Consider the following 16,125-nt stretch of genomic DNA (forward strand, 5'->3'; position numbering starts at 1 on the left):
TTAAATAAAAATTGATACTAAACTGTTATATTAACAAACGAATAAAAATCAAGGGAACATGGTATACCTATGTCAAATGAGACAAAATGTTGAAGCATCTAAGGTTAACCTTTCCGGGACCCCTATATAGTCTGAATTTTATTATTACATATTTATAAATCAAAAGCAACTTTAAATACACAAGCAAAGTTAACCCCATGAAAAAATGTTAAGTGAAAAGTAAGGTTATGGAGAAATATCAATCAATTGCAACATCATCAGTAGATCTTTTTCGCCAATCCACTGCATATCTTTCCACTGTATATCTTTCCAGAGCACAACTCGTAAAATGATTTTCTGTTTAAATAAAAAGCCCACTCTGGATACCATGTCTATATCTTGTTCAAAATGCTGTTCGAGTAAATCTCAGATCGGCTTTACAACTATTCACTTTTTATGAGTAAGATTTAAATTACATTACTTTTAACCCAAGAGCTTTAGGGTTTTAAGGTGAAATAATTAGATAAAATCTGAAACTTGGCACAAATGTAGAGATGTGTGACTTGAACAAGTCCCATGACCTCCCCGCTTGCATGAGCCGCCATACTGCAAAATGGAATCCTCTCAAAATTCATATATCACGTAAAATAATAGTTTTATAATAATAATGATGATAAAATTAAAAAATACACTGTTAGACGGGCCTTCTTGTGTATGAAAACAACTCACGGTATAGACTGGTTCTAAACCATAAATGAAAACCAACCCTCTTTTACATATTCAAGCACACTCCCTGTATGAAATACATGTGGACAAAATACTTACCCCTCCATGAATATCAACAAATAGGTAAATCAGTAAACCTATGAAAACCAGCCTCCACATGCCAAGATGTCGTTTCCTTCACTGGCTACAGATATCTGTTGGATGAGTTAAGATGTTCTATCTTATCTACACAACCAGTTATCTCAGTTTATCTTTACGGGTAAAACAGTGGAAACAGCCCGCCGAAATAAAATGAACGCTACAGCCTCCAAATCGAGGGGGTCACGACCTAGAATTGCAATTTCGGGATTTTCAGTATCCTTCGCGAGAGCAATACAACTCAAAACTATTCTTAAAGTCCTGTCCTAATCTTGACCATCGAACACCTATGCGACAATAGTTTAGTAATCTTTTATAGGACATAAGAAAAGTTGTTAGTCAAAGGTGGAGGGGGTGAAGGGAGGTTGACTGAATTTGGGGAAGACTTGTCTACTTTTGCACTCCCTGTATCCAGGGTAGAGGAGGGAATAACTTAAGGGTGAGAGACTAAAGCACATGAGTGCAAGTGAAATAGAATATTGAAGAAGCATGCTAAATAAGAGTGAATATAATGGTATGCGTAAGAGGTTTTCAGAGAAATTTTCTTTTAAATGGTGTCGCAGCTCCTTAAAAAATTGTGTATATATTCAAAAGTTCAACGCATGCTCTGCGATAACGTAAAATTATATTTACTTTTAATGTTTTTTAATATCTCCTGCCGCATTACCAATTATGTCACAATACCAGTTATATTACTTAGGAAACGAAAGCTAACTTGCTGTAAGAGTATAATTTTAATTACTCTCTTTCCCTATTATTACTGCAATGCGGCGATAACACTACTTCAATAATGATAATTATATTTACGCAATAGAACCCCTTTCCTCCCTGCTAAGAGAAAAGCATTGGAAGGTAACTGAACACTTCTAAACGTATCCAAGTCTCCGCATTTTAATCGTTGTTATTCTTTGTGTTAATTAATTAATTGTCGTGCTTTGTGTGACCGTTACGATTTTCTTCTTGGACCAGAATAAATCTAAGGAAACAGATCTCGTCTATATCTTCACCTCGATCCCTAACAGTTGATAACGAAGAACTTGTATATACTGCTATTTTCTATTGTAATCTCTCTCTCTCTCTCTCTAACCCGAAAAAAAGATCTGTAGGGATATCGTCAGGTAGGTCACGAGCTGCTGCTCCATCGTTACGTCCTTTTCTTCTTCTTCTTTTTCTTGTAGTTTTGTTTTGAACCTGCTACGAAACAAGATTTAGAAGTGTTCATGCGACGGTATTTATGTCAGCTGATTATCGTAAACAAACTGCCCTTGCCATTGAGACTTGTCGCGACTATTAAAAGGGCTTGAAATCAACATACAAAACTTCCGTATCACACACACATTAATGACAAACAAAGAAAAGAGAAAAGAGAAATTTAGATGTTGCAGTTCAAACATTTGCTTTCGAGGCTCTGAATTGGCGGCCATTTTGGTCGTTTACAAGCGGCCGCGAGACGAAGCGAGCTCCCTCCTGCTCCTCGCCCTGTTCGCCACGCAGCGCCTCGGGAAACGTTTTCTCAGGCCGACCGCCCACTCGATTTTTGCCGAGTAACGCACTAACGTGACAAAATGTAGTCTTCAGCAAGGTTTGGGCACCTTCAACATGCTGTGGAATCGGCAGGAGGACAGCCTCCACTCCACTCAATTGCAAGTTTTCAGTTCACCAAAATTTGATTGTGAGAAACAGCAATGTTAAATCTGTTTTAACTTCATTGCTTGTTACATTTTAGTCGTTGAAGAAACATCGTTCAAAATGGAGATTCTTCAGTTTATTTATATCTTCCTCCTCATGCATGGCATCATAATGCTATGGCCTGTTTTCTCTGGCATATCATGCATTTGTTGTTGTCAGTTACGGTCGGCCATTTCGTCGATTCTCGATTTCTTGAATTAAATGTAACGTAATTATTTAGGCCTTATTTCCGCTGACATATGACATTTGAAACTTACAAATTTCATTCGCGACACTTTCCCAGACAGTCGCGACAGTAACGTGTCAATGTTCCTACGCTGTTGCCAAAGGCTCCAGAGTATCGTGCTTAAGTTAACGTCTGATTTTATTTTTGAATTACATTAAATTATCAACCACTATTTTACTGAAATTACAGTATATGCAAGTTCTTCGTTATCAACTGTTAGGGATCGAGGTGAAGATATAGGCGAGATCTGTTTCCTTAGATTTATTCTGGTCTAAGAAGAATACAGGACATTTATGGACGTCAGCGGGCAACTGCCGTTGACCAGCTCTAGGGCTGCCACGTTGCCTGGAAAAAATGTTGTACCCATACGCATTACTAACGACTCTCACACTCCTCCCCCAATTACACGTGCATCCTAAGTGTAATAAAACAAACATAATCAAAATAATTGTGAAATGAACACAAATTAAATGGAACTTTTGCGTATCCGCAATAATACACTAGATAGGGGAATTCATATAATAGTCATTCTGGTGTCTTGGAGATCGCCTGGTACGCCGGGATCTGGGGGTTGAGGGGTGGCTTGACACAGTGCTTTGGAGCTCTTGTGGAGCACTTGTCTGGGGCTCACTACCTCGGAGGCGAAGGTGACGTCTGTTTCTGATCGTGGCCCTGCCGCTGCTGTCCAGCCTCAACAATTACTGTCGTGGCGCAGTCTGTTCCTGTGTCTGCCTCCAGGAGGAGGTTGAGGACCTTCGCCCACTTTGGGGCACCCAGAATGACCCTGGCAGCTTCATTTTGGACTGTCTCCAGTTGGTCTTTATGTTTTCTTAATGTCAATCAGAGCATGGGAGGCATAGTCCACAATGGGCTAGACAGCATGAACATAGAATGATCTTAGTACTCTGGATCTGGCTCCTATGCATCTCCCACTCATTGCTCTCTTGATTTACTTCGGTCAACCAGGTACTGGACCTCCTGGAAGAAGAGGGTCCGGTCTATCCTTACCCAAGGTAGAGGTAGTCTTGAACCCACTCCAAGTCCATTCCCTGGATTTTCAGACTTGTGCCTTGAACTTTTTGTTTCAGAGCCATGGCTTTGGATTTGGCTGCAGAGATCTTTAGTCCTGTCCTACAACACTCCTCAGACACGAGGTCCAGACGACGCTGGGCTTTGTTTAGGCAGTATGGTCCAGTGGAGATGATAGCAAGATCGTCTGCATAAGAGATGATCTTGCACCCCACTGGGAGGTTTATGTTGAGGATACAAGACATTAATGTGTTAAAAAGGGCTGGACTGAGAACCCCACCCTGTGGCGTTCCATTCTCTAGTGGCATGTGCCGTGATAGGTGACCTTGGAATTTGACTCTGGCTGTTCTATTCCTAGAGTAGTCATTTATCCAAGCCAAGAGCTTACCTCTGATTCCCTTCTGGATCTGGCTCTCCTGAATGGCAAGAGGACTTGCCAGTTCAAAAGCCTTCTCCAGGTCAAGGAATACTACTACAGATGTGCCCATGTTATTGTGCTCAAGGGCGTGGCTATGCTGTGTGCTGTGCTCATGCCCTTGGTGAACCCATGGAGGTGTTCATGTGGGGGTCCCAATTTCCATTGGAGCTGGTTCAGTACCATCCTCTCGACCGTCTTGGCCAGACAGCTGAGGAGAGAGATGGGGCGGTACTTCCCTGGCTCTTTGGTTTAGGGATGGGAACTATGGTAGCCTTTTTCCAACTCTGGGGCGGACCTACTAACTGTTAATTTACCAATTAATTTACCACTGTTAATGTCTCCTGGAGCATGACAATGTCAATGCTCTCTGATCGCACTATTGCTTGGAGGATGGCATTCCTTGCAGAGAAGCCATTGAGTTCCACTGCAGAATACTTAGATTGTGTGCCATGATGTTACTAGATGATAGTTACATCAGAGACATCATCGTATTCGGATTGACTGGTTTCGGAGTCTGACAACTCCATTGCAAAGTACTCATTGCTTGAGGGGTCTTCTCGCTGTCAGGCTATCCCTGGGTATACTGGGGGGTGGAGAGCCTTTGGTAGCTCTGACTTTGTGTGCCTTGGCTTTTCTTTGTTCAGGCTGTTTCTGTGCGTTTTTCTTTGCTGGCCTTGCCTGGGCAAGGTCAGCTTGTTCTGCCTCTGGTTCTGGCACAGATTCAGCCTGGTTTGGCTCTGCCTGTGAGGGTATGGCCTGGGTAGGACTGGGGAGGAGAGTCTCGCTCCTGGGATGAGGGTGAGGATGGGGCTGGTTTGGCTCTTAATGTTCCTTCCCTTTAGGACTGCACAGTCTTGGTCATTGCCGTCATGGCGACCGTGATTGCCTTCTCGGCCTCTTCACTCGTCCTTCCCAAAGCTGTTGTACTGCTGTGACTACAGCAGTCAACAGGAAAGTCATGTCCTCTTCATCGAGGAGGTCATCGTCTCTTGGGGAGGATTTTGCGGCGCTGTTTGAACTTTTATTCACTGTGGTTCTTCTGCACCTTTTTTATTTTAGGAAAACTCCTGTTTGTCAGAGATCTCCGGTTTTCAGCTGGGGGGCAGCTTCCTTCCTCTTAGGAGGTTGGGAGGCCTTTTCACTTTTGTTCTTTCCCCAGACATAAGTGCCTGGGGGGGGGGGACAAAATCTAGTCGCTTCTTGGCAACCTCTTGTCGCCTGAGGGGCCTCTTTTGACAGAGCAAGCCAGGCTCCAGGCGTGATGCCTCTTGGCACAGTTGGGACATTTGGCTGTTGTGTACCTCTTTCCTCTTTGTATGCCCTGAGGCACACCTCGGTGTTGTGTGCCTTGCTACACATTTAGGCTTGCTGTGCAGCTAGCCTGGTGGTGTCCATATTTTTGGCACTTGAAACACTGAAGTGGATCAGGCACATACATTCTGAAGTTGTAGGTGCCCCAGTTACCCAGATCAAGGGTAGAGGTTGGGGCACCTTTCAAGGTCACCAGGACTTGCCTGGTTGGAGTCTTCCCTTTCGACATTCGGGAAGCCTGCACGACCTGTGAGTGTTATGTAATCACTTCTACATTGTACGAGACTGAGAAGCCAAGTAGCACCATCTTGACTCTCTTTTCCTCGGGATTCAGTGGTGAGAGGCTCACTTTCCTCTCATCTTTTAGCTCCTTCGCAGGAAACTAAGGGTAGCTTGATCTTTGGGCATAATGATCATGCCCAGATCTCTTGCAGCCCGGATTGACAATCCAGATTTTGTGTTGGCTCTCCAATGCCCTGACCATTTGGTAGGCATTGTCGAAGCCTTCAGGTTTGACAGGTACTTTAAATTTGGGAAACGCCTTGGGGGTCCAGACTCTCCCTCAGAGTCGTCTCCGGCCTCGGACGCTTCGGCCCGCCCTTTCGGCTTTGGGGCTTGCTCGTGGGGGCACCAGCTGATTTGGCTGGTTCAGCCTGTGCTCCCAACTCGGTCAGGGGGGTCGTCTGAGGGGTACTCAGAGACCTTCCTGGGTTGGGTGCTGGCCTGGAGGGGCCAGCACGAGAGTCCATCTGTTGGACAATCTGATGAACAGACATATTTTTTTATGGTTTTTCTGTCTTGTCCATCAGCAGGCGTTACAGTCATCCTGTGCTTGGGGTTTTCTTTTGCCACCTGGAGGCATGTATGGCTTCAGAGTGGCTGCCGTGGTCTGGGCCTAGCACGGGTCATCAACTTTGGAATCTGTCTGTTTTTTGTTTGTTTGTTTTATTTTCCATGTATTTGGACAGTGCTTCATCTATGTACACCCCACCCACACGGAGTCCAACAAGGGGAAGCTGAGTGTTAGAGCCAGTGTCTAACAGCTACAGGGGTGATGACTGGATATATGCAGCCAATTAGCCATTGCAACGGCACTCATGGACCAGTGTGAGTACCAACGGCAGCATGACTGCTTGACCCTAGCCTCCTGAAGGAGGACCAGCCGACTGACTAGACCGGGCCTGGATCAGGCCGCCTGTCTGCTGGAATAGAGGACCAAAGAGGCGTGTTGCTAGCCACAGGGTGTATTCATTCACGGCATAGCTCAACCTCCAGGACTCCCGTCTTCACAGCGCACAATGGTGCCACGCATGGCAAACACATGGGTAGGTGTGAACCCCTGGGGAGAGACCAGAGGGGATCTTCCACCCACAGGACATCATTGTTTGGAACCCTTTTGCTCATCCCTCTGAAGCAGCCACCCAAAGGTTGCTTCAACCCAGTGAGGAAAAGAAGCTCTTGCACTTTTTCCAGGCGGTTCCTTTCATCCCTCTGAGACAACCACCCAAAAGCTTGTTTCACCTCAGTGAGGGAGTGGAGGTCCTATACCTTTTCAAAAATGAATCCCTTTTCTCTGAAAACAGCCACCCAAAGGCTGCTTCACCTCAGTGAGGGAGGGAGCTCTTACACCTTTTCCAGGTAGTTCCTCTCATCCCTCTGAAACAACCACCCAAAGGTTGTGTCACCTCAGTGTGGGAGGAAAGGACCTGTACCTTTCAAAGTGAATCCCTCTTCTCTCTGAAACAGCCACCCAAAGGCTGTTTCACCTTAGTAAGAGAAGAGGGGTCCTGTACCTGTTCAAGTAAGTTCCTTCATCCCTCTGAAACAGCCACCCAAAGGCTATTTCACTAGTGAGGGAGAGAAGCTAACTTTCCAGGCGGGACAGGGATTTGGTGTTCTGTCTAGCAGCAGCTATTTAGACAGGCTGAGGGCCTGACAAAGTGAGGGGCTCCTACCTGCCTATCATTCCTAAGCGAAACAGCGAGAGTGGCAGTCATCAGATGGTCTGCCAGACCAGTCCCTATCAAATAGAATGGCAACTCTATGCACACCATAAGGCAGGTACTCTAAGGCCCCCCAGACACACCCTCCCCGGCGGGATATAAAGATCTGCCCACGTCCGAGCACGCGCCCGAAGATGGGGTCCAGTTCACCAGAAAGTGCACACAGAGTTATCCTAATGCCGAAAATTTGTATAGGAAAGAATAGGCCAGAGGGCACGAAGCTAAATGCAAGCAAATAGCATCACGGCAGCAAACAAGGGTGGACGCGGGACCATCTGATAACGCGTAAAAGCCAAGGCCGAAATTGCAGTGGGCCTGGTGTGGTACATCTCTTTAATTCGCCCATGCAAAAGCCTTGAAACCAAAAGGTCATAGTAGCTCTCTTGGCATTATCTGGCTTGGTGCCACCCATTGCGCCCCGTCAAGTGCCTTTGCCGGTACGTTCCTCCCTTTTCTCTGAATCAGCCAAGTAAGAGGAATGTCTTTCCAGGTCTGCTGCTCGATGTGCACTGTGTGATGAAGCGATGATTTTGCTGCAGAGTGGTTCATGGCACGTTCCCTTTCACGTAGCATCAATCCCCATTGCTCACTGATTAAGTACTGTGACTTTTCCACTGGTATCATCAATAACGGTATGCTCATGTTTGAGCAGCCGTGGACCTCTCCACCATCCTTCGCCACTAAACTCGATCTTACGCTTTTCTTCCTACTTGTACCATCGACAGCCCACAAATATCTTTGATATTGTCGCTCAGTCTTGTCTTCGGTTTACCTCTTCCTCTGTTTCCTATCACCATCCCTGTCAGCAAGTTTTTCTCAATACTTTTACTTCTCATTTCATGACCAATAAACTTTAATTTCCTCCTGTTCAAGATGTCCAACAGCCGGTCTTTACAATTTATTTTTCTCAGCACTTCATCATTCGTCTTCTTCTCTGTCCAGCTAATACGCAGTACTCGTCTGTAACACCACATTTCAAAACTATTGATCTTTTTCTTGTCTATCTACTTCAGCACCCAACACTCAGAACCATATGATGCAATTGGGAAAACTAATGAGTCAATAACCTCAGCTTTGTCCGTAAGGTAATGCTTCGGTCTTCAGATGTTATTGAGAGCAATTGTGGCGTTTTTGGCAATGGTAATTCTCTTTTTATCTCCGGTGAATCATCATATGTATTAGTTAAACACAGCTCCAAGATAAGTGAACTCTTCACATTTTCCACAATCATTCCATTGATTGTAACATGTTCATCATTGTTCATTGCCGGTTATCTTTGAATCTTCATGATCTTAGTTTTCTTGGCATTAAGAAACAAGCCAGCCTTTTCGCTAGGCTTCTCTAACTTTATCTAGTAGTTGTGTAGTTCAGTGATACTGCTGGCAATCAAAACTATATCATCGGCGTACCTCAGATTTGATATTTTGTATCCTCCAACATCCACAGTTCTTCAAAATTCTCTAGAGCACCTCTCATAATGTTTCAGAATATATATTAAAGAGGTGCGGAGACAGAATGCAACCCTATCGCACTCTTGTTTGACTTCGAACCATTCTGTTAACCCATAAGTGGTTCTTACAGCTGCTTGTGTTGGTCATACATGGCTTTTATTAGTGGATGATGTGTTTTGGAAACTTCATATCGTTCATGTTATACCAGAGGATATCGTGATCAACAGTATCAAAAGCTTTCACATAATCGATGAAACACAGGTATAGGTCTTTTGATGTTCTCGTTTTTCTCTATGATCAATTTTAAATTAGAATCTGGTTTCTGGTACCTTTTCCAGGGCGAAAACCTGCTTGTTCGTCTGCAATTTCCTCTCTTAACTTCAACTTCATTCTTTCAGCAGTAATTTTCAACAAAATTTGCTGCTGTGACTTATTAATGCAATTGTCCTGTTATTGTTGCATTGGAGTGCATCACCTTTTTTAGGTATGGGAGTAAAGACTGATTTTACCCAGTCTTCTGGCCATTTTCTTTCATTCCATATTTTTGTACAGAGTTTGTAGAAGAAGTATTCAACACTTTCGCCAGCATTCTTAATTAGTTCTGCTGTTATTTCATCTATTCCGGGGCTCTTGTTATTCTTTACTTCTTTTATGGCTTTTATAACTTCGTCTAGCAGTGGCGGTGGTTCATCTTCGTACGTAATTGCCTGCCTATCGGCAGCGGCAATGGGGACGTGTCCGACCTTCAAGGGCGTGTTTAGGTATTGCATAAATGCCCTGGTGATGCCGTCATTCTCCAGGGAGATGTTGCCTCTTAGCAGCCTCTTCTCGACTTGACTGCCGCCTCCGCGCGCCGTTAGACTGGGCGTTAGTGTGCTGACGAGATCCTTAGCTTGACGTACCAGGCGCTGAAGAAGCTTCTGGACTGGTGAGGTTAGTGCCTCCGTTGCATGGACAGCTCCTTGGGAATGCCTAGTCTCTGAACCATGACGGAAGCATGATGAGGCGGGAGCTGGTGGCCTCTCCTGAAATGTGTTCCACTCCAACAGCCTGTCAGCCTGTCTGCGTAGGCAATGTACGATTGCTGTCTAGATGGAATAGATCCGCCACCACTTGCTGGTATGGATACTGAGGTGGAGGCGTGGGTATGAGTCCTTCTGTGAAGGAGGAGCATGCACCTCGCAAATTTGGCACTGGCGACGCTTTTGTTCAACTTCTGCGTCAATTCCGGGCCAGTATATGGACTGCCTGGCCTGCGGAGCATTGAATCTCTGCCTTGATGGCCAGTGTGGAGGTTGTTGAGTATGGTGCGCTGAGGGAGGCTGGGATGACCAAAACGTGGGAACCTCTCATCACTGGTGTACAGAACGAGGTCGTCCTGGCTTGAGAGGTTGTTTCGCATCTTGAAGTAAGATCATAATGCAGGCTTCTCCAAGTCTTTCCGTTCTGCCCAACCATTGTTGGTCACGCACTCATGTAGGCAGGGGGAATACGCCTATAGTGTTATCCTTATCGCAACCTATGAAGAAATTATTAACTCGAGTGTGATCTGAGTGCCCTGGAAGGATGATAATACGCGTGTTGCTGATGCTAGCAGCTACACCAGGCCGATGGTGATAACAAAGCTTATAATTATATAATATACTATATAATATATATATATATATATATATATATATATTATATATATATATATATATATATATATATATATGAATATATAGATATATATGCATATATAGATATACATACACATATGTATACATATATATGCACACACACACACACACACACACACACACACACACACACACACACACACACATACACATACACACACCACACACACACACACACACACACACACACATATATATATATATATATATATATATATATATATATATATATATATATAATATATTTATTTATATATATATTTATATATTTATGTATTTATATATTTATATAAATGTATATATACTCATATTTATATATATGTATACATATATATACACGCACACACACGCCCGCACACGCACGCACACACACACACACACACACACACACACACACACACACACACACACACACAACACACACACACACACACACACACACACATGTAGGTATCTATATACTTAATGAACATATAGTTATATGTATGTATATACATAAATATATATACATATGAATACACAAAATAAGCAAGCCCTTGAAAAATCCCGTCAGTTTCCAAGTATGCAGTATTTCAAACAACCATAATCTGTGATAAGTAAGCGACATCATATGTACTAGAAATTGATACACACTTTTCGTCACTGCAGATATTTTGTTTTACCCTTTCCTCACTTACCTCAGTACGCGTTATTTTGAATTTTGATTCTTAAGGAAGTACATTGTACAGTTGAGGATCCCATATGAAAAGATGCTTCTCGCACCAGCACTGCCATCTACGAGATACACATACAACTAAAGTAAAAATCAATCAAAGAAAACCAGCCAGTTACAGCACGAACTATACCATTTTAACTTTCGAGCTAAATTTGGTTACACTTGGGCTAATGGTTTCTTCATAGGTTACGATAAGGATAACTCCATAGGCGTGTTAGCCCTGTATTGATATATGTACTGAATTATGCCTTGTCCCTGGCGTTGACGGATATATAGAAGGAAGTGCGTTTCACGTTGGAGAGGCATCACTAATGTATAGAGAAGTTTGAGAGCGAATACTGGCCTGACATCACGTAAATATTGACTGATCTATATATATATGCATATTATATATATATATATATATATATATATATATATATATATAATATATATAGATATATATATATATATATATATATATATATATATATACCTGACTCATACATGGATTATTCATAGAAAGAAGGTCCACATCCATGTAAACAATATCCTGATCTCTCATGGCGGTACTTTAGGACATGTCTGATGAGAATGACAATAATCCTTCAATCCATAATACGGATGCTATTTCTTTCATATATCTCGCTTGCCTTGCCTATAAAGTGATCTTGTTATTAAGACCGCTGGCCATCTCACTAATTTCTTTCCACTGACCCTTCCCATTAGCCTGATGGCCGCGATTGCATTGATCTTGCTCGCTATCTGCATAATGCTTTGCAATCCTGCTTCTGCTCTCATTTTATTTGTTCTGGTATTCCTTTGACACCCGAGGATTATTTGCATAGCTTCATTCTGTATGGTTTCATGTTTCAGGACCACCTTGACAGGGTATGGAAAGTGCTGGTGCTGCATAATCCACAGAGCTCTTATTATACTGAAGTAGACTGGTCTTAGTAAGAGTACCCCAGCTCTATCCGCGACAAGGAAGTGCTCTGAGTGGTCGTAGAATTGCGCCTTACACTGGTTCAATATATGATCACCTCAGCACCTTTATTTGAGGCAGTAAAAAACCAATATACACACCAGATATTACAAGCAAATGCCTTCTCCACCTATTTGTCATTAACTTGAGTCTCACGTTACCCCTTTGGTTTGCTCTGGAACGCCGTCTTTTCTTGCTTGATAACCAGTCTAACGTTTGAGAAAGTTACCAAAGTTTGTTCAACACCGTCTATAAACGACGCTGTGTAGTCAATTTGCGTATATAATTGGCTGGATCCCCTGAGGAATCTCTCTGAGGCTATTCTATTATTATCACGTTATATGGCGTTGGACTTCAAACACCTCCGTCGGGTTTCCATCTGAAGATTCCTTTCCTCTGACAAACAGTCTTGAAACTACACACAAGCTGTTCTTTCAGACAAATATTCACCAGTCCACTTCAGCAATTTTCCCGTGACACCTAACCGTGTTACCTCATACATAATCACTTCTCCGTTGGCTTTATCAATAAAACCCTACACTTTTCTGCATCACAGTAAGTACTTTGTGGTAGTGAAACCAAAGAAGCTGCCTCGCCCATTCTTGAATACGTTTGCCTCCCTGTGGGTGTGGGTGACCGATGAGGTTATACTCTTTATTTCTTTAAGACTTACATTTTATGCAAATTCTGCCAGTATTTCTCCTGTAGTTCTTTCCATTATTTTTAGGCTATATATGTAGGCGAAAGATTTTTTTGCCATACGTAACAAACCATTTATTTCATCGCCAGTATAATGACTTAACTGAACAAGGAAATATCTGAAGAGACCTGTTTTTTTTTTTTCTTCTTCTTTTTTTTTATGTGTGTGTGTGTGTGTGTGTGTGTGTGTGTTTTCTAACCATTTATTTGACGTTCCGCAATTTCACCAACTAAACTCACCAAATCAAAAAGAAAATCAAGATTTTCAAGACAACGTCCCTTCTTAAAACAGTTGTTATTAATGTTATCTGTAAAAAGCCGTACACCATGCTAAATATCAAAAAGTTACGGCTGTAATGGAGGCTATGATGAAGCCGGCTGACCTCCTGCCGATTCCACAGCATGTTCAAGGTGCCCAAACCATGCTGAAAACTAAGGAAGTGAGGAAATAATCGATTAAATAAATTATCTAGACTACTAGAAGCAATTATGCGTCTTGTCGGGTTACTTAAAGAAGTAATCAACTTTCTGTTACTTATCAGCATTCAAAACCAAATGAATTTAACCACTGCGACACAATCCACTGGTTACGGAAAGGCATGAACGCTCCTCCATCATGTTTCGCAAACGGCAGATTTAAAACGAAATTGAAAGTGAAAAGTAAAAACAAAACAAAAGGCGTTAAGCAGTTGAGTTCCGCGAGCTACGACGGCGCAGCAACTTGGTGACCTTTGTGACCACCTTCCTACAGCATTTTTTTTTTTTTTTTCGGGTGTTCTTACCCCTTCCTCGGGTTGACAGAGTGAGACATTTACTTAATGACATTTACATAAAAGCAGGATTGTTAATTCGCATTCAGTCAAAATTAATAATGGCTGGAAGTGTTCAAGGTATTAACTTTTCCCTTCCACACACGACTGGTAGATAGGATAGTTTTGACTTAAAAGGATGAGTCTGGCAGTAAGTGGCAACTCTCAGAAACACCTTAATGTTGCTACTGATAGCATTATGCTGTTATATTGCCTTGTTACCATTATGATGTAAAAATGATCGTTGCAGAATTATTATTTGCACCAATAGAAGTGACTATGAAGTCAGAAAAAACGGATGCAGATTATCGAATGACAAGTATCCTATAATAAACATCCTATGGCTTAGACTCAGACGGACGCGCTTGAGCATTGCAGCAGTGAAACTAAATAGCATCAGAAATACAATCTTACCTGTACCTACTAATACTTCATCTTTTAGCATCTATGTATGTGACAGTCGTGCCACGTTATATATATATATATATATATATATATATATATATATATATATATATATATATATATATATATATATATATATAAAGAGATAGCGATAGAGACAGAGACACGGAGACTATGAATACCCAGCCACACATAGACTAAGTCCTTTGACCCCTGACCTAGCCTTTCCCGTTTGCGTCGGTCTACAGTCAGTCTTCAGTGAGTCTTTACCCAACTGCCCTGTTTACACCAACCTAACCACTGATGTAAAACAATACCTCATGTTAATAAGGAGATAAGGCCATTTTGACAATATATGTATATATATGTGTGTGTATGTGTATATATTCATATATCTATCTATCTATATATATATATATATATATATATTTATATTTATGTTTATGTTTATTTATTTATTTATTTATATTTATATATATCCGAGAACAGGAACAGAGAATGCTCTGCCGAAGCAGCTGATTTTAAGGCCTATATACGAGTATGTGTGAAGGTTACAGCAACCTAAGTCGCAACGTTAACAATTTGTGTTTTTTCACCGAGGGATTGTGTAAGGTGATAAGGGATCGTGATCGCCAAAAGCAGCTGCGAAAAGTCCCCTATTTTGATACCCTTTCCCCTCCATTCTAAATTCTTTAACGTTTCCTCAAGACAAGCTGTAAACAGTTATGGTGAATTGGTATCCGTTTCTGTTCCGAGTTTGGTGGTCGGTGTTCCATTTTCGGATAAACACATTACATTTTACAGTAGACTTTGCTTATGCCTTGTTTTCGAATAGATTCTAATACAGCTATTATTTGTATGTCTTTTCGTATGCTATAAAGAAAAGGGGTTCTTATATTCATTTATCTCCCTTATTTTGGCTTGAGAATGCACTATTCAAGCTTGTCTCTAGAATTTGGAGTGTCGAGATGCTTGTTGTGATGACTTTTGTGAATAGTTTGTAGATAACTGATATGAGCCTTATGGATCGGCAATTCTTTCGATCCTTTGTATTTCCTTTTGTGTATTAAAAGAAGTGTTGCATTTTTCGAAGTGTCCGGAGTTTTGCCGTTGACATTGCTAGTTTACATTATTTCCTGTATTCTTTATAAGGTTTACATTAATGGCCATCTTCTGGTGTTTTCCCTCTAATCATGCCCTTTAGAGTCCTCTTTATTTCTTCAGACAGACAAAGAGGGAGAGAAAGCAAAATTTTACTGGAAAGAAAGAAATGCCATAGTTTTCAGGCAAGATCAGTATCGTACTCATACAACTGTATTTTGGCATTAATGAAAAAAAAAATTCATAGATAATTCAGTGTAGACACCAGTGATTTCTAGCCGTGGTTATTATGGAAAACATGGCAATTCATATCGGTTTATACACAGCTATCATGTTTTTTTTTTTTTTTTTTTTTTGTTTTTTACTACTACACTGAATTATACCGAAGAGGAAACTGAGCTCTGGCTGCTTCTCCGGTATAGGAGCTGTTGCATAAGACATTCTTCCATGTCTGAGGACCGTGTCTGTCCTTTTTTTCCCTTCTCGGGATGACAAGGGGTGGTAATGTTGCAACGTTTTAGAGGGCAGATAGTTTAATCCAGATAGCTTTTTCCGGAAGTTATCACAGGTTTTACTTACTTTGATGTTGTTGAAAGTACATTGGAAAGTTATGCAAAAAAAAAATTCCAGTCTGTGTATGTCTACATATTTGCTTATATGGTTTTACACATATGTTATGAATGAGTATCGTTGTTACGTGTTATTAACATTGCTCCATTAAAAGGTAACTGAAGCTAAAAAGGAAATGTATTTTGGGCTTTATTTGTTAAACATTGACAAAAT

The 16,125-nt window shown here is 41.7% G+C and overlaps 1 protein-coding gene across 1 annotated transcript in view; it reads left to right on the forward strand.

The window, feature by feature from the left end:
* LOC119572333 overlaps positions 1–16,125 on the forward strand; it is an 84,351-nt gene that overhangs the window by 4,246 nt on the left and 63,980 nt on the right.

The sequence above is a fragment of the Penaeus monodon genome, chromosome 4 (assembly GCF_015228065.2).
Source record: "Penaeus monodon isolate SGIC_2016 chromosome 4, NSTDA_Pmon_1, whole genome shotgun sequence".
Taxonomy (NCBI): domain Eukaryota; kingdom Metazoa; phylum Arthropoda; class Malacostraca; order Decapoda; family Penaeidae; genus Penaeus; species Penaeus monodon.